The sequence below is a fragment of the Arachis stenosperma genome, chromosome 5 (assembly GCF_014773155.1).
Source record: "Arachis stenosperma cultivar V10309 chromosome 5, arast.V10309.gnm1.PFL2, whole genome shotgun sequence".
Classification (NCBI taxonomy): domain Eukaryota; kingdom Viridiplantae; phylum Streptophyta; class Magnoliopsida; order Fabales; family Fabaceae; genus Arachis; species Arachis stenosperma.
The window spans coordinates 77256127-77279802 of NC_080381.1; the positions used below are offsets into that span (position 1 = coordinate 77256127).

The following is a 23676-nucleotide window of genomic DNA, read 5'->3' on the forward strand; positions in this document are numbered from 1 at the left end:
ATGTATTATCTTAATAAAGGCTAGAGACTTTGTCTTGAGGTCTAACTTGATTGCTTCAAACTAAAAAATTATGTTTTGTGGAGTTTTAGTGAAATCTAAAGTAATTAAAGTGGATCGAAGAATTAACTTATTTTATTTTGATTAACTATAAAAAGGATTACATTTTTGAAACATTTTAGCGGTTTAAAGTAATTGTTCAAAACTAAATGATTATGTTTCAATGAAGATTATGGTTGGGGAAATAAAATGACTTTTCAACCTTTTTGGTGAAAAGAATTTGGGAATTTTTAAATGGTGTAGAAAAGGTCTGCACTATGGCAGATTTTTATCTCAATTTTGGAGGGCCATAACTTGGTGCTCCGAACCTGAAAATTTATGAAACTTGTTTTGAAATGAATTAGGGATGTCTAGTTTAATACTGTCGAAGAATAGAGTCAAAACAAATTTTATATTAATTTAAAAAATTGTAGTTTAAACTGAATTCTGCAAATTTTGCAGCAAGGGTAGCAAAACTAGGTTATGCGTGTACACAACTAGCCTACTTACACATCATTCACTAACCCTCAAGGAATTGAGTTAGATTCCGGGCATACACACGAAACCTACGTATGCACCAATATGCAGATTTTCTAAAAAAGGTTATTTTGAATTGTTAACCCTTTCTAGCGAGCTTGTAACAATATGTAACCTCCATATGAAGTTTAATAACCATTTTAAAGGCTTTGAATATGTTAGGAATAGGTATAATGAGTTTTATTGAATCTTTCCTTGATAAAAACTTGTTAAATGAGATATCAATGTTATGGAGATGGTGGTTTGTCCCACCCACGATGATGACGGTGATTTTATCCTGCTCAGGACTTGAGAATTATTAATCTTGTGATAAATATGATTATGATTGAAATTTGAATATTGACTTGTCAATGATATGGGAAAAGTGGTAGGGAACTTTTCGTCGATTTTATTCCTCCAAATTCTCTTGCGGAGTTGCGATGTAGATATAGGGAGGGTAGTAGGGCACTATCCCTCGATTTATTCCCCCATATTCTCTCTTGATTGTGTATGTTGGATGTGAAAAAGGTGGTAGGACACTCTCTCTCGATTTATTCTCCCACATTCTCTTTTGATTGTATTTTGTTAGACATGGAAAAGGTGGTAGGGCACTCTCCCTCGATGTTTTTCCTTACATTCTCTCCTGTTGCAAGGTGAAAAGGCACTCTCTTTCGTTTTATATGGCACGACCTCTCAAGAAAAGATGGTAAGGCACTCTCTCTTGATGTGTTCCCCCTTATGATATCTCTAGGAGAAGGTGGCAGGATAGACTCCCTTGATGTAGTCCTCTTGGGGATACGAAACAAAGAGACCATATCCTGATTAACTACCAGATGTGTCGAGATCTAACAATTTAACTAACACGTGAGCTCAAGACCAGTAGGATTTAACTGCATTTGTTTGTATATTACTTGAGATTGTTTGTTTGTTAACTACAAAAAATTTTGGTTAAAGCAGCGGTTTTTTAGGGGTATTACCGCGGTTTAAACTGCCATTATTACCTTGAACGCGCTCAAGAAAAACTTGAAGCGCCATTTGGTTATTACGGCGATTTTTGAAAAACCACCATGATTACTGATGCCAAGGCATCTTAGGCTAGTTTCACTAGCATTTTTCTGTTAGTTTTAGTTGTTTTATGCATTTTCTTGAGCTTAAAGTAACCAAGAATGGTTAAATGAATAACAAAGCAATAAACCATCCAAACAGTATGATTTTGATGCAAATTTCATGAGTTTTTAGTTATATTACTTGAATGCTATGAATGAAAGATTTCTCATGAAATTTTGCAAGACTTTGATGCAGTTGTTTGGATGATTTCAGGGAAGAAGAGGCTAGGCAAGGAAGCAACAAAATCAATAAAGGAAGCTTGAATATCACATGTGGAGTTTAAGCTCCAGTTTAAGCTTAAACTGGAGCTTAAACGCCAAAATCATGAAAGCTGAGGAAAGGCTGAAAGTGGCGTTTAACCTCCAGTTTAACCTTAAACTGGAAGTTAAACGCCAGAATTGAAAGCACCAGGGAGCCATTTCCACGTTTAAGCTCCAGTTTAACCTTAAACTGGAGCTTAAACGTGTTCGACCATTCTCCTCCAGGGTTGCGTTTTGCATTTCCACGTTTAAGCTCCAGTTTAAGCTTAAACTGGAGCTTAAACGTGTTCGACCTTTACCCTCCAGGATGGCTTCCCTCCATTTCCACGTTTAAGCTTCAGTTTAACCTTAAACTGAAGCTTAAACGTGTTCGACATTCCACCCTCCAGGGTTGCCTTATTCCATTTCCACGTTTAAGCTTCAGTTTAACCTTAAACTGAAGCTTAAACGTGTTCGACTTATATCACCTCCAGGAGTGTCCAACGTTTAAGCTTCAGTTTAACCTTAAACTGAAGCTTAAACGTGTTCGACTTATATCACCTCCAGGAGTGTCCAACGTTTAAGTTGCAGTTTAAGTTTAAACTACAACTTAAACGCCACAATTTGAAAAGGGTTTCTGGGCCAAGATATTGCAGTTTAAGTTAGCATTTGAGCACAAACATTAACTTAAACGTACTCTGGTATGAAACCCAATTGAATATCATGGTTTATGGGATTGGGCCTGAAGAATTGATGAGTCTGGAATTTCAGTTTGTTGAGTCATGTGTCATTACTTGATTATCACTAAGTTGGCTCAATGAATGTTGCAGAATTGGATCAGCAGCCTCATCAGGATTATGGATCATAAACCCAAAGCAAAAGGAAATCAGGGAAAGGCCCCAAAGCCCAAGAAACACAACAGAAGCTCAATTTAGAAAGTGTATAAATAGGATAGAATTTAAGTTTGAAAGGACTTTTAGAGACTTTTGGGGATCATTTTTCTAGTTTTCATACTTTTTGTAATTGAATTCAGAGCTATGACTCACTAAACCCCCTTCCATTGGGTTAGGGAGCTCTATTGTAATTCAATGAATCAATAATAGTTTTTATCTTCTTCTTCAATCTTTTCTCTTGAATTTTGTTAGAAAGCTTCTCGATCTAATTCCATTGGATAGTTGTCTTGGGAAAGAAACTATCCATAATTGGAATCCTTCGGAATCTTGGGAAAGGAATGGAGGATTCATGCTAGAGAAGCTTTCTCACAGTGAATTGGATTGGGGTTTGGATGGATATTGTGACATGTAATCCTACCAAATTGTGGTTCATGAAACTGTGTGGTATAATCAGTGATCGAGCATCATCTCTTCTTATGAACATTTAAACCAAGGGATTGGGAATTTGTTTGTTTTTAGAGAGAATTGGTGAGCCAAGGGATTGGGATCCAATCATATAAGATTGCCAAGCAAAATTCAATGAATGCATTGGTTGAGGAAGGGATGAAAATGTTTTGATTCGGAGATCTCAATATCTCCTGAAACCCAATGAATTCCCCATTTCTGATCTGTCACTTTCTCTTTACATTCTGCAATTAAATTCATGCAATCACCCCGATCCCCTTTTAATTTCAGCAATTTAGCTTCTCGCTCTTTAATTCATGCAATTTAAGATTCTGCACTTTTAATTTCTTGCCATTTACGTTTCCCGCCAATTTTACATTCCACAATTCTCATCTAAATCTTGATTCCGCTCAACTAGAACACACTTCTAATCCGAATTGCTCACTCAACCAATCCTTGTGGGATTCGACCTCACTCTATTGTGAGTTTTTACTTGACGATAACCGGTGCACTTGCCGGAAGGAATTTTTGCCGATCGTGCAATTTCCTAAAATCGTAGCTATCAAGTTTATAGCACATCAAGTTTATGGCGCCGTTGCCGGGGATTGGTTTTCGATTGACAATTCTCAAATTGGAAGTTAACTAGATTGAGCATTTTTCTTGTTTTGTTAATTCAGTTCAAGTTACTTGTTGAATTTTAATTTCTGCACTCTGTTACTTGCTTTCTTTCTTTATGCCTTTAAATTCAAGCAACTAACTCACTGACCCACTAACTATTTGAATTAATTCCTCAACTGCTCTAACCATACTCTTCCATTAACCAAGAGTATTTCACTTGTTTGTTGCCTGTGCTGTGTTCGTGTATGACAGGTAGGAGAGGAGAGACATCAACTTATCCATATACCGAACCAGAGAGGACCCTTCATAAACTTAGAAGGGAAGCAAGAGGGAAGAGAGTACTGGGAGAAGAAGAATCTGAAGGAGAATCTGAGGACAATTTTGAGGAAGCTCTAGATCTCAACATGGATAGAGAAGTTCACAACCATGAGAGAGCTGATGGAAACAATGCCATTCCCGAGAGGAGGGTTTTTGGTTCATACATAAACCCAACCTCTGGGAATTGTGGTAGCAGCATTCAAAAACCACCCATTCAGGCCAACAATTTTGAACTCAAACCACAGCTAATATCACTGGTGGAGGATCATTGTTCATTTGGTGGGAGTGCTAATGAAGATCCAAACCAACATCTCACAAAATTCCTGAGAATTTGCGACACTGTGAAGTCCAATGGAGTCCAGGAAGATGCCTATAAATTGCTCTTGTTCCCATTTTCACTTAGGGACAAGGCAGCTAAGTGGCTGGAATCATTCCTAAGGGGAAGCCTAACAACCTGGGATGAGGTGGAAAGCAAGTTTCTGGCACGTTTCTACCCCCCACAAAAGGTCAATAGGTTTCGATCTGAGGTTCAGACTTTTAGACAACAAGATGGTGAAACTCTCTACGAGGCATGGGAAAGGTTCAAGGAGTTGACAAGGAAATGCCCACCGGACATGTTCCATGACTGGGTGCAATTGCATATTTTCTATGATGAACTTTCTTATGAATCAAGGAAGGCTGTAGACCATTCATCAGGAGGTTCATTGAACAGGAAAAATACTGTGGAAGAAGCCATTGAAGTGATTGAGACAGTGGCTGAGAATGAGTACTACTATGCTTCAGAGAGACACAACACTAAGGGAGTCATGGAGCTGAACCATGTTGATACAATTCTAGCCCAAAACAAGGTGTTTGCCAAGCAACTAGCAGAGCTCACCAGGAAATTAGGAACAAATCAAGTGGCTGCAATACACACACAAGATCAAGAGGAGGTAAGCACTGAAGGAGGTGATTGGGAAGAGGCCAACTATGTGGGAAATCAACAAAGGCAACCATATGATCCACATTCCAACACTTACAACCCAGGCTGGAAAAACCACCCAAACTTTGGGTGGGGAAACCAGCAAACCCAACCACAAAACCACAAACCTTACAACCCCAACCAACATAACAATTCCACATACCAAAACTCCAACCAAAGATCATACCAAGCCACACAAAACACTTACTCCCAACCACCATATCATGGCCAAAATAATCAACCTGCCCAACCTAATCCGAACAAACAATTTCAAGATCAATTAAACAGGATAGAAAGAATGCTTGCAACCATGGGTCAAGACATAACCGAATTGAAGGCCTTTAAGGAAGAAGTAAATTCTAACTTGCAAAACCAAGGAGCTGCCATCCAGAAGCTAGAAAATCAAATTGGGTATTTGTCTAAGCAAACCCCTGGGCCAAGCGTTTTTCATGCTGCCAAGGCTATTGCAAGGGAAGAATGTAAGGCCATAACCTTCAGAAGTGGAAAGAAGCTAAAGGAGATCTCAAAGGAAACCACAGAGGATGAAGCAAAGGAAAATGTGAGAGACAAGGAACAGGGACAATCTTTTACACCGTCTGCAACAAAAGAAAAAGAAAAAGAGGTCCTGAAGCCTTATACACCTAAAGCACCATATCCTCAACGTTTGATGAAAAGTGAAAAGGATGGCCAATTCTCTAGATTTTTGGAGATTTTCAAGAAGCTTCAAATCAACATTCCGTTTGCTGAGGCAATAGAGCAAATGCCACTCTATGCAAAATTCTTAAAGGAATTAATGACCAAGAAGAGAAGCTGGAGAAATGAGGAAACTGTGTTGTTGACTGAAGAATGCAGTGCCATCATTCAACACAAATTGCCTCAGAAATTGAAAGATCCAGGCAGTTTCCAAATCCCCTGCATCATAGGAGAAGTCATGGTGGAGAAGGCCTTGTGTGACTTAGGGGCCAGTATCAATTTGATGTCTCTAACAATGATGAGAAGAATGAAGATTGAGGAAGCCAAACCAACAAGAATGGCTCTCCAATTGGCAGATCGAACTTTTAAATTCCCTCATGGGATAGTTGAGGATTTGTTGGTGAAAGTGGGAGATTTTATATTTCCTGTTGATTTTGTGGTGTTAGATATGGAGGAAGAAGCCAAAGCTTCGATAATCCTGGGAAGACCCTTCCTGGCTACTGCTGGAGCCATCATAGATGTCCAAAAGGGTGAACTCACTCTTAGACTACATGATGAGCAATTGGTGTTTAACGTATTCAAGGCAATGAGCTATCCATCAGAATCACTAAAGGAATGCATGAGGGTGGATGTAGTGGACATTGCAGTACAAGAAACCTTTGAGGAAACAACAAAGGAAGTGGCAGAGGAGGAGTTCACCAAGGATATTGAAGTTAGTGACATCAAGGCTGCTGAAACAACCATGCCAAGCATGCCAGAGAGAGTGATAGAAGAGAAGGAAGCACCAAAACCTGAGCTCAAAGCATTGCCCCCTAATCTCAAGTATGCATACTTGGGTAGTGATGAGAGCCATCCTGTTATCATTAGCTCTGCCCTGAGCCAAGAACAGGAAGAAGAATTGATCAAGGTGCTACAAACTCATCAAGATGCCATTGGATGGACCCTAGCTGATTTGAAGGGGATAAGTTCATCCATATGCATGCATAAAATCTTGTTAGAAGAGGATGCTAGACCCTCCATTCAAGCTCAGAGAAGATTGAATCCCGTCATGAAAGAAGTGGTACAAAAGGAGGTCATGAAGTTATGGCAGGCAGGGGTAATCTACCCCATTTCTGATAGCCCATGGGTTAGTCCCATCCATGTAGTTCCCAAAAAAGGTGGCATAACTGTGGTGCCAAATGAGAGGAACGAACTCATACCCACAAGAACTGTCACTGGGTGGAGGATGTGCATAGACTACAGGAAGCTCAATGAAGCCACCAGAAAAGATCATTTCCCACTCCCATTCATGGATCAGATGCTTGAAAGGCTTGCAGGACATGCTTACTATTACTTTCTGGATGGATACTCAGGCTATAATCAGATAGTAGTTGATCCAAGAGATCAAGAGAAAACATCATTTGTTTGTCCATATGGAGTTTTTGCTTATAGACGCATGCCCTTTGGATTGTGCAATGCACCTGCCACTTTCCAAAGATGCATGCTGTCCATCTTTTCGGACATGATTGAAAAATTTATTGAGGTTTTCATGGATGATTTTTCTGTGTTTGGAGATTCTTTTCCTAGCTGCCTACACCACCTTGCCTTGGTGCTTAAGAGATGCCAAGAGACCAACCTAGTATTAAATTGGGAAAAGTGTCATTTCATGGTCACAGAAGGAATAGTCCTTGGCCACAAAATCTCTAATAGAGGCATTGAGGTGGACAGAGCTAAGGTGGAACTCATTGAAAAACTACCTCCACCAAGTAATGTCAAGGCAGTTAGGAGTTTTTTGGGACATGCTGGCTTTTACAGAAAGTTTATTAGAGACTTTTCTAAAATAGCCAAACCTTTGAGTAACTTGCTTGTCTCTGATACACCCTTTGTATTTGATAAAAATTGCATGCTAGCCTATGAACTTTTGAAGCAAAAACTTTCCTCTGCACCTATCATTGCCCCACCTGATTGGAACTTACCTTTTGAACTGATGTGTGATGCATCAGACCTTGCTATTGGGGCAGTGTTAGGACAAAGGAAAGACAATTTGGTACATGTGATTTATTATGCCAGTAAAGTCTTGAATGATAACCAAAGGAATTACACAACCACTGAAAAAGAACTCTTGGCAATAGTCTTGCATTTGACAAATTTAGATCCTATCTCATTGGATCTAAAGTCATTGTCTTCACTGATCATTCAGCTTTAAAATACTTACTTGCTAAACAAGAATCCAAACCAAGACTTATTAGATGGGTTCTTTTGTTGCAGGAATTTGACATTGAAATCAAAGACAAGACGGGTGTAGAGAACAAGGTGGCAGACCATTTATCAAGGATACCATGTGAAGAAGGAAGCACACAAAGCACACAAAGCACACATATAAATGAGTGCTTTCCTGATGAACAACTCATGGTAATTCACAAAGCACCCTGGTTTGCAGACATAGCAAACTTCAAGGCCACTGGGAGTTTGCTGTTGGAATTTAACAAGCATCAAAGGAAGAAATTGGTAAATGATGCCAAATACTTCATCTGGGACGAACCATACTTGTTCAAAAAATGTTCGGATGGCATACTCAGAAGATGCATATCAGAGGAAGAAGGAAAGGAAGTCTTATGGGACTGCTATGGCTCCACTTATGGAGGACATTTTGCAGGAGAAAGAACAGCAGCTAAGGTTTTGCAGTGTGGTTTTTATTGGCCCACTATCTTCAAAGATGCAAAGGAACTAGTGAAGCACTGCCATGAATGCCAGAAAGCGGGGAACCTGCCAAGAAGAAATGAAATGCCACAACAGTTCATTCTGGAACTTGAATTGTTTGATGTATGGGGGATAGATTTCATGGGACCCTTTCCCACCTCATACTCAAATAATTACATTCTTGTGGCAGTAGACTATGTCTCCAAATGGGTTGAAGCAATAGCAACTCCAACCAATGATAATAAGGTAGTCATGAACTTCCTCAGAAAACACATTTTTTGCCGTTTTGTGGTTCCAAGAGCAATCATCAGTGATGGAGGAAGCCATTTCTGCAACAAACCATTAGAGGCATTGCTTCTAAAATATGGAGTTAAACACAAGGTAGCCACACCATACCATCCACAGACAAGTGGGCAAGCCGAAATATCTAATAGGGAACTCAAAAGAATCATGGAAAAGACTGTGGGAACTTCAAGGAAGGACTGGTCGATTAAGCTAGATGATGCTCTTTGGGCATATAGGACAGCTTTCAAAACACCAATTGGAATGTCCCCTTACCAACTAGTATATGGAAAAGCTTGCCATTTGCCACTGGAGTTGGAGCACAAGGCATTCTGGGCCTTGAAACTCTTGAACTTGGACAACAAAGCTGCTGGAGAAAGAAGGATGTTGCAAATTCAAGAGTTGGAAGAATTCAGAGCTGAAGCTTATGAGAATGCCAAAATTTACAAAGAAAGAGCAAAGAAGAAGCATGACAGCAACATAGCCCCAAGGAAATTTGAAGAGGGACAAAAAGTATTGCTCTACAATTCTAGGCTGAAGCTATTTCCAGGGAAGCTAAAATCAAGGTGGTCTGGACCATTCCTTGTCACCAAGGTCTCCCAATATGGACAAGTAGAAATCATGGAAGAAAAGTCACAACGAACCTTCACTGTGAATGGTCAAAGACTCAAACATTACTTGGGAGATGTGGAGGAAAAGGACAAGGTTAAATATCACCTCAACTGAAGCTGACCGTCAAGCTAATGACGTTAAAGAAGCGCTTGTTGGGAGGCAACCCAACCTGAGGTAATACTCCCTTGCTGTTTCTTTTATTTGTTTCAATAAAAAGGTGAAGTAGTTTCTGTGCATTGCAAAGAATTAAGTTTGGTGTTTCACACCAAACAATGAATTCGTGGATCAATAATTCAAAGGGGAATGTGTGACTCTAAGTTTGGTGTTCCACCATACAGATCAACTGAACACAACAACCTTTGAATTATATGAAAGGAACAACCATTCTAAGCAATCACAGAAATGCTTAAAATCCTTAGCAGCAACTTCATTCCAAGGAGAATTCAAGGATTCAAAGAACAGAGGAGTAAGTAGGAGACTAAGTTTGGTGTTCACACACCAACTTAAGACTCAGACACTTGCCCATACATAGTTGAGCTAACCATTCAAGTGCTTGAGAAGCAAGCAACTTCATCACTCTTGCAGGAAAGGAAACAAGGATCTTAGAAAGAACATGAAGCAACAACTAGGAGAAGAAGGAGAAATCAAATTGTTTCCTGGCAAAAAGAGAAAACAAGAAATTTCACAAGGTGGTGTTGTTCCTTGACCATTCTTTAAAAGGCAAACAAAAGCATGCTTGTTCTGGTTTAAACTGTAATTGTTGAATCTTTCTGGAATGTGAAGTTTTTAGTATGAGTGTTGGTTTACTGCTTTGAATAAAGTGAATGCCTAGGTGTTTGGATAACTTCACCTTCTTAAACAAATGCTTGCCATGCTTGTTCTGTTTCCAAAAATAAAAGAAAAGTTTGAACAAAATAACTTGGCTCAATTAGTGACAAATCAGTAGAATTAAGTGGTGGTATGCATGCTTGATTGTTTAGTCAGATCACTGGAAATTGAGTGTAGAATTATCATTTTTGTGTAGAAGTTTGAATACTGTCTATGGATCTTGTTGAATAAATGTTTGGCCATGAAAAAGAAAGAAAAAGAAGAAGAAAAAGCCACTGAAAAAGGGCAACCAAAAAGCAAAAAATTGAGAAAATAAGCTAGGCACCAATGGTTTGAACTTCTGAGACAAATGCCTGTGGTGTTTATGTATTAAGGATATGCTTGGATGAATAGGTTCTGAGGAGTGTTTCAACACTTGGTAACTTGGGTTAACTAACCCGGGATTATCAGCCAAAAGTCCATTATCAAGAGCAACCTAAATACAAAACATTTAGTCACACAAAGAGGTGCTGTCACCAAGTCTCAAGAGAAATGTGAACTAAAATGCCTGTAGTGGATATGTGTAGTGCACTGATAAGAGTCACACAAAGAGGTGCTGTCACCAATGTCTCAAGAAGAAATGTGAACTAAAATGCCTGTAGTGGATATGTGTAGTGCACTGATAAGAAAAAGAAAATGCCAAAGGCTTGTGCAACACATGACACTGAGCAAACAAGGAGCAAAGGAGCTCTAAGAAAAAGAAAAACAAAGAAGGGAAAAGTGCCAAAGACATAAGAATAACAAGAGGCCATAGCAGTGTTTGATGGATGCAATGAAAAAAATGATAATTTTACCTGATAAGAATGAAAAAGTGATGCTGCAACTTTCTGCATAAAACCCTTCTGATGAACTTCAAATGCTTGCTAATATAGCCAATGTAATTGCTTTCGGTTTCATACTTTCTTCTCAAATAACTCAGGACTTGCTTAGGGACAAGCAAGTATTAAGTTTGGTGTTGTGATGCCAAGGCATCTTAGGCTAGTTTCACTAGCATTTTTCTGTTTTTAGTTGTTTATGCATTTCTTGAGCTTAAAGTAACCAAGAATGGTTAAATGAATAACAAGCAATAAACCATCCAAACAGTATGATTTTGATGCAAATTTCATGAGTTTTAGTTATTACTTGAATGCTATGAATGAAAGATTTCTCATGAAATTTTGCAAGACTTTGATGCAGTTGTTTGGATGATTTCAGGGAAGAAGAGGCTAGGCAAGGAAGCAACAAATCAATAAAGGAAGCTTGAATATCACATGTGGAGTTTAAGCTCCAGTTTAAGCTTAAACTGGAGCTTGCTCCAGTTTAAGCTTAAACTGGAGCTTAAACGTGTTCGACCTTTACCCTCCAGGATGGCTTCCCTCCATTTCCACGTTTAAGCTTCAGTTTAACCTTAACTGAAGCTTAAACGTGTTCGACATTCCACCCTCCAGGTTGCCTTATTCCATTTTTCCACGTTTAAGCTTCAGTTAACCTTAAACTGAAGCTTAAACGTGTTCGACTTATATCACCTCCAGGAGTGTCCAACGTTTAAGTTGCAGTTTAGCTTAAACTGCAACTTAAACGCCACAATTTGAAAAGGGTTTCTGGGCCAAGATATTGCAGTTTAAGTTAGCATTTGAGCACAACATTAACTTAAACGTACTCTGGTATGAAACCCAATTGAATATCATGGTTTATGGGATTGGGCCTGAAGAATTGATGAGTCTGGAATTTCAGTTTGTTGAGTCATGTGTCATTACTTGATTATCACTAAGTTGGCTCAATGAATGTTGCAGAATTGGATCAGCCTCATCAGGATTATGGATCATAAACCCAAAGCAAAAGGAAATCAGGGAAAGGCCCCAAAGCCCAAGAAACACAACAGAAGCTCAATTTAGAAAGTGTATAAATAGGATAGAATTTAAGTTTGAAAGGACTTTTAGAGACTTTTGGGGATCATTTTTCTAGTTTTCATACTTTTGTAATTGAATTCAGAGCTATGACTCACTAAACCCCCTTCCATTGGGTTAGGGAGCTCTATGTAATCAATGAATCAATATAGTTTTTATCTTCTTCTTTCAATCTTTTTCTCTTGAATTTTGTTAGAAAGCTTCTCGATCTAATTCTATTGGATAGTTGTCTTGGGAAAGAACTATCCATAATTGAATCCTTCGGAACCTTGGGAAAGGAATGGAGGATTCATGCTAGAGAAGCTTTCTCACAGTGAATTGGATTGGGGTTTGGATGGATATTGTGACATGTAATCCTACCAAATTGTGGTTCATGAAACTGTGTGGTATAATCAGTGATTGAGCATCATCTCTTCTTATGAACATTTAAACCAAGGGATTGGGAATTTGTTTGTTTTTAGAGAGAATTGGTGAGCCAAGGGATTGGGATCCAATCATATAAGATTGCCAAGCAAAATTCAATGAATGCATTGGTTGAGTGATGAGCGGATAATTTATATACTTTTTGGCATTGTTTTTAGTATGTTTTTGGTATGATCTAGTTAGTTTTTAGTATATTTTTATTAGTTTTTAGTTAAAATTCACTTTTCTGGACTTTACTATGAGTTTTGTGTGTTTTTCTGTGATTTCAGGTATTTTCTGGCTGAAATTGAGGGACCTGAGCAAAAATCTGATTCAGAGACCAAAAAGGACTGCAGATGCTGTTGGATTCTGACCTCCCTGCACTCGAAGTAGATTTTCTGGAGCTACAGAGACCCAATTGGCGCGCTCTCAACGGCGTTGGAAAGTAGACATCCTGGGCTTTCCAGCAATATATGATAGTCCATACTTTGCCCAAGATTTGATGGCCCAAACCGGCGTTCAAAGTCACCTCAAGAAATTCCAGCGTTAAACGCCGGAACTGGCACCCAAATGGGAGTTAAACGCCCAAACTGGCACCAAAGCTGGCGTTTAACTCCAAGAAGAGTCTCTACACGAAAAATGCTTCATTGCTCAGCCCAAGCACACACCAAGTGGGCCCGGAAGTGGATTTTTATGTCATTTACTCATTTCTGTACACCTTAGGCTACTAGTTTTCTATAAGTAGGACCTTTTACTATTGTATTAAAATCTTCGGATCTTTGGAACCTTTTTCTTTAGATCTTTTGATCACTTTGGGAGGCTGGCCATTCGGCCATGCCTAGACCTTGTTCTTATGTATTTTCAACGGTGGAGTTTCTACACACCATAGATTAAGGTGTGGAGCTCTGCTGTACCTCGAGTATTAATGCAATTACTATTGTTCTTCCATTCAATTCCGCTTGTTCTTGTTCTAAGATATCACTTGTTCTTCAACTTGATGAATGTGATGATCCGTGACACTCATCATCATTCTCACCTATGAACAGGTGACTGACAACCATTCTTGTTCTACAAGCAACCAAGGCTTAGTGAATATCTCTTGGATTCTTTAACCAGAATCTTCGTGTATAGGCAGGACTGATGGCGGCATTCAAGAGAATCCGGAAGGTCTAAACCTTGTCTGTGGTATTCTGAGTAGGATTCAATGATTGAATGACTGTGATGTGCTTCAAACTCCTACCAGGCGGGGCGTTAGTGACAGACGCAAAAGTATCGATGGATATTATTCCGGCCTGACCGAGAACCGACAGCTGAATTCCGCTATGCCGTGACAGGACATATGCAATCGCTTTCACTGAGAGGATGGGAGGTAGCCATTGACAACGGTGAAACCCTACACGAGCTTGCCATGGAAAGGAGTAAGAAGGATTGGATGAAGGCAGTAGGAAAGCAGAGAGACGGAAGGGAAGGCATCTTCATGCGCTTATCTGAAGTTCCTACCAATGAATTACATAAGTATCACTATCTTTATCTTTTATGTTATTTTCGTTCATCATCATATACATTTGAGTTTGCCTGACTAAGATTTACAAGATGACCATAGCTTGCTTCAATGCTAACAATCTCCGTGGGATCGACCCTTACTCACGTAAGGTATTACTTGGACGACCCAGTGCACTTGCTGGTTAGTTGTGCGAAGTTGTGTAATGCCATGGAATTGAACCACCAAGTTTTTGGAGTTCATGACCAGGGATTATGAGAGTTGTGAAAAGTATGTTCACAATTTCGCGCACCAAGTTTTTGGCGCCGTTGCCGGGGATTGTTCAAGTTTTGAGCAAGCTTTTGGTAACAATGCCGGGGATTGTTCAGTTTGGACAACTGACGGTTCATCTTGTTGCTTAGATTAGGTATTTATTTTTTTCGAAATTCTTGAAGATGAATTCTAGAGTTTCATGATGATTTGTTGAAATCTGGCTGGCTGAGAAGCCATGTCTAATCTGATTGGACCGAGGTTTCAACTTATCACCACAAAAGCTTGTTGATTTTCATCAATTTTGCTTTTGGAGCAGTGATCTGCTAAGGCTTGGCTGACCTTTGGTCATGTCTAGTGTTTTGGACCGAAGCTTTCTTGAAAGCTTGGCTGGCTGTGAAGCCATGTCTAATTCCTGGACCGGAGTCTTAGACTAGCATTGCACTGATTCCTGGAATTCTCATTAAGAATTTTGATATCTTTTCCCACTTAATATTCGAAAAACACAAAAAAAAAAAAAAAATAAAAAAAATCATAAAATCCAAAAATTTCTTGTTTGAGTCTAGTGTCTCATCCTAAGTTTGGTGTCAATTGCATGCATTTATTCATGTGTCTTAGTGATCTTCAAAATGTTCTTGATGATTTCCGTGCTCTAATCTTTGAATTCTATTGACTTGAAGTATTTTGTGTGTCTCATATGCATTCTCATATTGTTAGTGTCAGTGGTATACAAACTGCTAAGTTTGGTGTCTTGCATGCATTGTTATTTGATTTTAGTTGCATTTTGATTATCCTTTATTATTAAAAATCCAAAAATATTTTTTATTTGTGTCCTTTCAAGTCAATAACACAGAGAATTGAAGATTCAGAACATACAGCAGAGGAATTGCACAGAAAAAGCTGGGCGTTCAAAACGCCCAGTGAAGAAGGACAGACTGGCGTTTAAACGCCAGCCAGGGTACCTGGTTGGGCGTTTAACGCCCAAAAGGGTATAGTTTTGGGCGTTAAACGCCAGAATGGATACCATTCTGGGCGTTTAACGCCAGGATGGCACAAGGGGGAAGATTTTGTTTTCAAATCAAATTTTTTTTAAGTTTTCAAAGTTTTTCAAAATCAAATCTTTTTCAAATCATATCTTTTCAATCAAATGTTTTCAAAATCAATTTCTTTCCTTTTTCAAAGATACTTACTATCAATTAATGATTTGATTCAACATCTCAAGTATGTTGCCTTTTCTGTTGAGAAAGGTTTAATGTTTGAATCATATTTTTTCTTGATAGCCAAGTAATTAATTTTTTGAAATCAAATCTTTTTAAAATTGTTTTCAAATCATATCTTCTCAATCACATTTTTTTAAAACCAATCATATCTTCTTAACCTCATCTTTTTCAAAATAGTTTTCAAGCAAGTCTTTTTGATTTCTAATTTCAAAATCTTTTTCAAAAATCATTTTATTTCTTTTCCACTTTCATTTTCGAAAATCAAGTAATGTTTTTCAAAAATATTTTCAAAATCTTTCACTTAATTTTCGAAAATTACTTCCCTTCTCCTCACATCCTTCTATTTATGGACTAACACTATCCCTTAATGCAAAATTCGAACTCCATTCCTTCTGATAAGTTCGAATTTTCTACTTCTGTCTTCTACTCTTCTTTTCCTCTGACATTTCAAGGAATCTCTATACTGTGACATAGAGGATTCCACATTTTCTTGTTCCCTTCTCTTTCTTATGAGCAGGAGCAGAGACAAAGGCATTCTTGTTGAAGCTGACCCTGAACCTGAAAGGACCTTGAAGCGAAAGCTAAGAGAAGCTAAAGCACAACTCTCTTTAGAGGACCTGACCGAATTCTTCAAAGAAGAAGAACACATGGCAGCCGAAAACAACAATGCCAACAATGCAAGGAAGGTGCTGGATGACTTTACTGCACCTACTCCCGACTTCTATGGGAGAAGCATCTCTATCCCTGCCATTGGAGCAAACAACTTTGAGCTTAAGCCTCAATTAGTTTCTCTAATGCAACAGAATTGCAAGTTCCATGGACTTCCATTGGAAGATCCTCATCAGTTTTTAGCTGAGTTCTTGCAAATCTGTGACACTGTTAAGACTAATGGGGTTGACCCTGAGGTCTACAGACTTATGCTATTCCCTTTTGCTGTAAGAGACAGAGCTAGAATATGGTTGGATTCTCAACCTAAAGAAAGCCTGGACTCTTGGGAAAAGCTAGTCAATGCCTTCTTGGCAAAGTTCTTTCCACCTCAAAAATTGAGTAAGCTTAGAGTGGAAGTCCAAACCTTCAGACAGAAGGATGGAGAATCCCTCTATGAAGCTTGGGAAAGATACAAACAATTGATCAGAAAATGTCCTTCTGACATGCTTTCTGAATGGAGCATCATAGGTATTTTCTATGATGGTCTCTCTGAACTATCCAAGATGTCTTTGGATAGCTCTGCTGGAGGATCTCTTCATCTGAAGAAGACGCCTGCAGAAGCTCAAGAACTAATTGAAATGGTTGCAAATAACCAATTCATGTACACTTCTGAAAGAAATCCTGTGAACAATGGGACTAGTCAGAAGAAAGGAGTTCTTGAGATTGACACTCTGAATGCCATACTGGCTCAGAACAAGATATTGACTCAACAAGTCAATATGATTTCTCAAAGTCTGTCTGGAATGCAAAATACACCCAGCAGTACTAAGGAAGCTTCATCTGAAGAAGAAGCTTATGATCCTGAGAATCCTTCAATGGAGGAGGTGAATTACCTAGGAGAACCCTATGGAAACACCTACAACTCTTCATGGAGAAATCACCCAAATTTCTCATGGAAGAATCAAGAGAAACCTCAACAAGGTTTCAACAACAATAATGGTGGACGAAACAGGTTTAGCAATGGCAAGCCTTTTCCATCATCTTCTCAGCAACAGACAGAGAGTTCTAAGCAGAGTACTTCTGACTTAGCAACAATGGTCTCTGATCTAATAAAGACCACTCAAAGTTTCATGACTGAAACAAGGTCCTCCATTAGGAATTTGGAAGGACAAGTGGGTCAGCTGAGTAAGAAGGTTACTGAACTCCCTCCTAGTACTCTCCCAAGTAATACAGAAGAAAATCCAAAGGGAGAGTGCAAGGCCATCAACATGGCCGAACCCTGGAAGGAAGAGGAGGCAGAGGACGCCACTGAGGAAGACCTCACTGGACGTCCACTGGCCTCTAATGAGTTCCCCAATGAGGAACCATGGGAATCTGAGGCTCAAAATGAGACCATAGAGATTCCATTGGACTTACTTCTGCCTTTCATGAGCTCTGATGAGTATTCTTCCTCTGAAGAGGATGAGTATGTCACTGAAGAGAAAGTTGCTAAATACCTTGGAGCAATCATGAAGCTAAATGACAAGTTATTTGGAAATGAGACTTGGGAAGATGAACTTCCCTTGCTCACCAACGAACTGGATGACTTGTCTAGGCAGAAACTGCCTCAAAAGAGGCAGGATCCTGGGAAGTTTTCTATACCTTGCACCATAGGCACCATGACCTTCAAAAAGGCCTTGTGTGACTTAGGGTCAAGTGTAAACCTCATGCCCCTCTCTGTAATGGAGAAATTAGGGATCTTTGAGGTGCAAGCTGCAAAAATCTCACTAGAGATGGCAGACAACTCAAGAAAACAAGCCTATGGACTTGTAGAGGATGTTTTGGTAAAAGTTGAAGACCATTACATCCCTACTGATTTCGTAGTCCTTGAGACTGGGGAGTGCATGGATGAATCCATCATCCTTGGCAGACCCTTTCTAGCCACAGCAAAGGCTGTAATTGATGTTGATAGAGGAGAGTTAATCATTCAAGTGAATGAAGAATCCTTTGTGTTTAAGGCCCAAGGACATCCCTCTATCATCATGGAGAGGAAGCATGAAGAGCTTCCCTCAAAACAGAGCCAAGCAGAGCCCCCACAGTCAAACTCTAAGTTTGGTGTTGGGAGGCCACAACCAAACTCTAAGTTTGGTGTTGAACCCCCACATTCAAACTCTAAGTTTGGTGTTGGGAGGTTCCAACACGGTTCTGAGTATTTCTGAGGCTCCATGAGAGTCCTCTGTCAAGCTAATGACATTAAAGAAGCGCTTGTTGGGAGGCAACCCAATGTTTTATAGTTAACTATTTTCTTTTGTTATTTTATCTTTTTTGTAGGTTGATGATCATAAGAAGTCACAAAAACAATGAAAAAAGCAAAAACAGAATGAAAAACAGGAAGAAAAACAGCACACCCTGGAGGAAGATGCTGCTGGCGTTTAAACGCCAGTAAGCCTAGCAGTTGGGCGTTTAACGCCCAGTCTGGCACCATTCTGGGCGTTTAACGCCAGAAAGGGGCACCAGACTGGCGTTAAACACCAGAAAAGGGCTAGAACCTGGCGTTAAACGCCAGGAATGGGCACCAGCCCGGCGTTTAACGCCAGAAATGGCTCAAAACATGAATTTTGATGCCACTTGGTGCAGGGATGACTTTTCCTTGACACCACAGGATCTGTGGACCCCACAGGACCCCACCACCACTCTCTCTCTTCTTCCCCCATTCACCAGTCACCTCAACACCTCTTCCCCAAAAACCCTTCACCTATCAAATCCCATCTTTCTCTTCACCACTCACATCCATCCTTCATAAATCCCCACCAACCTCACCCTTCAAATTCAAACCACTTTCCCTCCCAAACCCACCCATAATGGCCGAACCATTACCCCCCCTCTCTCCTATATATACCCTTCTTCAACCCTTCATTTTCACACAACCTAAACACCACTTTCCCCCCTCTTTGGCCGAACACACCACCATCTCCCTCTTCTTCATTTCTTCTTCTTCTACTATCTTCTTTCTTCTTTTGCTCGAGGACGAGCAAACATTTTAAGTTTGGTGTGGTAAAAGCGTTGCTTTTTCATTTTTCCATAACCATTATGGCATCCAAGGCCGGAGAAACCTCTAGAAAGGGGAAAGGGAAGGCAAAAGCTTCCACCTCCGAGTCATGGGAGATGGATAGATTCCTCTCAAGGGTGCATCAAGTCCACTTCTATGAAGTTGTGGCCTTGAAGAAGGTGATCCCCGAGGTCCCCTTTTCACTCAAAAAGGGTGAATATCCGGAGATCCGCCATGAGATCCGAAGAAGAGGTTGGGAAGTACTCACCAACCCCATTCAACAAGTCGGAATCTTGATGGTTCAAGAGTTCTATGCCAATGCATGGATCACAAAGAACCATGACCAAAGTGTGAACCCGAATCCAAAGAATTATCTCACTATGGTTCGGGGGAAATACTTGGATTTTAGTCCGGAGAGTGTAAGGGTGGCGTTCAACTTGCCTATGATGCAAGGAGATGAGCATCCTTATACAAGAAGGGTCAACTTTGATCAAAGGTTAGACCAAGTCCTCACAATCATATGTGAAGAGGGCGCACAATGGAAGCAAGATTCAAGAGGAAAGCCGGTTCAATTGAGAAGGCATGACCTCAAGCCCGTGGCTAGAGGATGGTTAGAGTTCATACAACGCTCAATCATTCCCACTAGCAACCGGTCCGAAGTTACTCTAGACCGAGCCATCATGATTCATAGCATCATGATTGGAGAAGAAGTGGAAGTTCATGAGGTTATAGCCCAAGAACTCTATAAAGTGGCGGACAAGTCTTCCACCTTGGCAAGGCTAGCCTTCCCTCATCTCATTTGTCACCTCTGTTATTCAGTAGGAGTTGACATAGAAGGAGATACCCCCATTGATGAGGACAAGCCCATCACCAAGAAAAGGATGGAGCACACAAGAGACCCTCTCATCATGAGATCCCTGAGATGCCTCAAGGGATGCACTTTCCTCCACAAAATTATTGGGAGCAACTAAACACCTCCCTAGGAGAGTTGAGTTCTAACATGGGACAACTAAGGGTGGAGCATCAAGAACACTCCATCATCCTTCATGAAATTAGAGAAGACCAAAGAATCATGAGGGAGGAGCAACAAAGACAAGGAAGAGACATTGAGGAGCTCAAGCACTCCATAGGATCTTCAAGAGGAAGAAAGAGCCGCCATCACTAAGGTGGACCCGTTCTTTGATTTCCTTGTTCTTTATCCTTCTGTTTTTCGAATTTTATGCTTATGTTTATCCATGTTTGTGTCTTGTGATCATTAGTGTCTTAGTGTCTATGCCTTAAAGTTATGAATGTCCTATGAATCCATCACCTTTCTTGAATAAAAACGTGCTTGATTGAAAAGGAAAGAATTGCATGAATTCTGAATTTTATAATAGTTTAATTAATTTGATGTGGTGGCAACACTTTTGTTCTCTGAATGTATGCTTGAACAGTGCATATGTCTTTTGAATTTGTGGTTCATGAATGTTGGCTCTTGAAAGAATGATGAAAAAGGAGACATGTTACTGAGGATCTGAAAAATCATAAAAATGATTCTTGAAGTAAGAAAAAGCAGTGAATACAAAAAAAAAAGAGAAAGGAGACGAAAAAAAAAAGAGAAGAAAAAGAAAAGAGAAAAAGAAAGAAAAAGAAAGAATAAAGTTGTGATCCAAGGCAATAAGAGTGTGCTTAAGAACCCTGGACACCTCTAATTGGGGACTTTAGCAAAGCTGAGTCACAATCTGAAAAGGTTCACCCAATTATGTGTCTGTGGCATGTATGTATCCGGTGGTAATACTGGAAGACAGAGTGCTTTGGGCCACGGCCAAGACTCAATAAGTAGCTGTGTTCAAGAATCATCATACTTAACTAGGAGAATCAATAACACTATCTGGATTCTGAGTTCCTAAAGAAGCCAATCATTCTGAATTCCAAAGGATAGAGTGAGATGCCAAAACTATTCAGAGGCAAAAAGTTAAAAGCCCCGCTCATCTGATTAATACTGATCTTCGTAGATGTTTTTGGAATTCATTGCATATTCTCTTCTTTTTATCTTATTTGATCTTCAGTTGCTTGGGGACAAGCAACAATTTAAGTTTGGTGTTGTGATGAGCGGATAATTTATATACTTTTTGGCATTGTTTTTAGTATGTTTTTGGTATGATCTAGTTAGTTTTTAGTATATTTTTATTAGTTTTTAGTTAAAATTCACTTTTCTGGACTTTACTATGAGTTTGTGTGTTTTTCTGTGATTTCAGGTATTTTCTGGCTGAAATTGAGGGACCTGAGCAAAAATCTGATTCAGAGACCAAAAAGGACTGCAGATGCTGTTGGATTCTGACCTCCCTGCACTCGAAGTGGATTTTCTGGAGCTACAGAAGCCCAATTGGCGCGCTCTCAACGGCGTTGGAAAGTAGACATCCTGGGCATTCCAGAAATATATAATGGTCCATACTTTGCCCAAGATTTGATGGCCCAAATTGGCATTCAAAGTCACCTCAAGAAATTCCAGCGTTAAACGCCGGAACTGGCACCCAAATGGGAGTTAAACGCCCAAACTGGCACCAAAGCTGGCGTTTAACTCCAAGAAGAGTCTCTACACGAAAAATGCTTCATTGCTCAGCCCAAGCACACACCAAGTGGGCCCGGAAGTGGATTTTTATGTCATTTACTCATTTCTGTACACCTTAGGCTACTAGTTTTCTATAAGTAGGACCTTTTACTATTGTATTAAAAATCTTCGGATCTTTGGAACCTTTTTCTTTAGATCTTTTGATCACTTTGGGAGGCTGGCCATTCGGCCATGCCTAGACCTTGTTCTTATGTATTTTCAACGGTGGAGTTTCTACACACCATAGATTAAGGTGTGGAGCTCTGCTGTACCTCGAGTATTAATGCAATTACTATTGTTCTTCCATTCAATTCCGCTTGTTCTTGTTCTAAGATATCACTTGTTCTTCAACTTGATGAATGTGATGATCCGTGACACTCATCATCATTCTCACCTATGAACAAGGTGACTGACAACCATTCTTGTTCTACAAGCAACCAAGGCTTAGTGAATATCTCTTGGATTCTTTAACCAGAATCTTCGTGGTATAGGCAGGACCTGATGGCGGCATTCAAGAGAATCCGGAAGGTCTAAACCTTGTCTGTGGTATTCTGAGTAGGATTCAATGATTGAATGACTGTGACGTGCTTCAAACTCCTAGCAGGCGGGGCGTTAGTGACAGACGCAAAAGTATCGATGGATATTATTCCGGCCTGACCGAGAACCGACAGCTGAATTCCGCTATGCCGTGACAGGACATATGCAATCGCTTTCACTGAGAGGATGGGAGGTAGCCATTGACAACGGTGAAACCCTACACGAGCTTGCCATGGAAAGGAGTAAGAAGGATTGGATGAAGGCAGTAGGAAAGCAGAGAGACGGAAGGGAAGGCATCTTCATGCGCTTATCTAAAGTTCCTACCAATGAATTACATAAGTATCACTATCTTTATCTTTTATGTTATTTTCGTTCATCATCATATACATTTGAGTTTGCCTGACTAAGATTTACAAGATGACCATAGCTTGCTTCAATGCTAACAATCTCCGTGGGATCGACCCTTACTCACGTAAGGTATTACTTGGACGACCCAGTGCACTTGCTGGTTAGTTGTGCGAAGTTGTGTAATGCCATGGAATTGAACCACCAAGTTTTTGGAGTTCATGACCAGGGATTATGAGAGTTGTGAAAAGTATTGTTCACAATTTCGCGCACCATTGAGGAAGGGATGAAAATGTTTTGATTCGGAGATCTCAATATCTCCTGAAACCCAATGAATTCCCCATTTCTGATCTATCACTTTCTCTTTACATTCTGCAATTAAATTCATGCAATCACCCCGATCCCCTTTTAATTTCAGCAATTTAGCTTCTCGCTCTTTAATTCATGCAATTTAAGATTCTGCACTTTCAATTTCTTGCCATTTACGTTTCCCGCCAATTTTACATTCCGCAATTCTCATCTAAATCTTGATTCCGCTCAACTAGAACACACTTCTAATCCGAATTGCTCACTCAACCAATCCTTGTGGGATTCGACCTCACTCTATTGTGAGTTTTTACTTGACGATAACCGGTGCACTTGCCGGAAGGAATTTTTGCCAATCGTGCAATTTCCTAAAATCGTAGCTATCAAGTTTATAGCACATCAATTACCTGGTTAAAACGGCCATTTTTAAGTTGGGTTAAAACGGTGCCTAAACCGCCATTTTAATCAGGTTAAAATGGTCATTGTTGGATTGTTTAAAACGGCGGTTTAAACCGCCGTTATTCCCCATACTTGATGCATGGCAGTTACACACCGCCACAATTTCAAAAAATGGCAAAAACCTAATCGCTGCCGTAATTTCCATTAAAACCGCCATAATAATCATAAAATATTTAAAACCTCATTATTTTAAAACTTCCATAATATTCATTGTAATACATTAGATTTTTCATCAGCTAA

The 23676-nt window shown here is 39.8% G+C and overlaps 2 non-coding genes across 2 annotated transcripts; both read right to left on the minus strand.

Moving 5' to 3' along the window:
- Positions 1-4683: 4683 nt before the first annotated feature.
- On the minus strand, positions 4684-4787 carry LOC130983989 (small nucleolar RNA R71). The gene has a single exon (XR_009087952.1). It is a non-coding gene; the product is annotated as a small nucleolar RNA R71 (small nucleolar RNA).
- An 11785-nt stretch (positions 4788-16572) lies between these two features.
- LOC130984853 (small nucleolar RNA R71) lies at positions 16573-16680 on the minus strand. Its single transcript, XR_009088759.1, has one exon. It is a non-coding gene; the product is annotated as a small nucleolar RNA R71 (small nucleolar RNA).
- Between the last annotated feature and the right edge of the window lie 6996 nt (positions 16681-23676).